Consider the following 1611-nt stretch of genomic DNA (forward strand, 5'->3'; position numbering starts at 1 on the left):
CACACCAGCTAAGTGGTTCTTTAAACACACACACACACACACACACCAGCTAAGTGGTTCTTTAAACACACACACACACACACACACACACACACCAGCTAAGTGGTTCTTTAAACACACACACACACACACACACACACCAGCTAAGTGGTTCTTTAAACACACACACACACACACCAGCTAAGTTGTTCTTTAAACACACACACACACACACACACCAGCTAAGTGGTTCTTTAAACACACACACACACACACACACACACACACCAGCTAAGTGGTTCTTTAACACACACACACACACACACACCAGCTAAGTGGTTCTTTAAACACACACACACACACACACACACACACACACACACCAGCTAAGTGGTTCTTTAAACACACACACACACACACACACACACACACACACACCAGCTAAGTGGTTCTTTAAACACACACACACACACACACACACACCAGCTAAGTGGTTCTTTAAACACACACACACCAGCTAAGTGGTTCTTTAAACACACACACACACACACACACACACACCAGCTAAGTGGTTCTTTAAACACACACACACACACACACACACACACACCAGCTAAGTGGTTCTTTAAACACACACACACACACACACACCAGCTAAGTGGTTCTTTAAACACACACACACACACACACACCAGCTAAGTGGTTCTTTAAACACACACACACACACACACACACACACACCAGCTAAGTGGTTCTTTAAACACACACACACACACACACACACACACACCAGCTAAGTGGTTCTTTAAACACACACACACACACACACACACACACACACACACCAGCTAAGTGGTTCTTTAAACACACACACACACACACACACACACACCAGCTAAGTGGTTCTTTAAACACACACACACACACACACACACACCAGCTAAGTGGTTCTTTAAACACACACACACACACACACACACACCAGCTAAGTGGTTCTTTAAACACACACACACACACACACCAGCTAAGTGGTTCTTTAAACACACACACACACACACACCAGCTAAGTGGTTCTTTAAACACACACACACACACACCAGCTAAGTGGTTCTTTAAACACACACACACACACACCAGCTAAGTGGTTCTTTAAACACACACACACACACACACACACACCAGCTAAGTGGTTCTTTAAACACACACACACACACACCAGCTAAGTGGTTCTTTAAACACACACACACACACACACACACACCAGCTAAGTGGTTCTTTAAACACACACACACACACACACACCAGCTAAGTGGTTCTTTAAACACACACACACACACACACACACACACACACACCAGCTAAGTGGTTCTTTAAACACACACACACACACACACCAGCTAAGTGGTTCTTTAAACACACACACACACACACACACACACACCAGCTAAGTGGTTCTTTAAACACACACACACACACACACACACACACACCAGCTAAGTGGTTCTTTAAACACACACACACACACACACACACACACACACACACCAGCTAAGTGGTTCTTTAAACACACACACACACACACACACACCAGCTAAGTGGTTCTTTAAACACACACACACACACACACACACA

Source organism: Alosa sapidissima, chromosome 21 (assembly GCF_018492685.1).
Source record: "Alosa sapidissima isolate fAloSap1 chromosome 21, fAloSap1.pri, whole genome shotgun sequence".
Taxonomy (NCBI): domain Eukaryota; kingdom Metazoa; phylum Chordata; class Actinopteri; order Clupeiformes; family Clupeidae; genus Alosa; species Alosa sapidissima.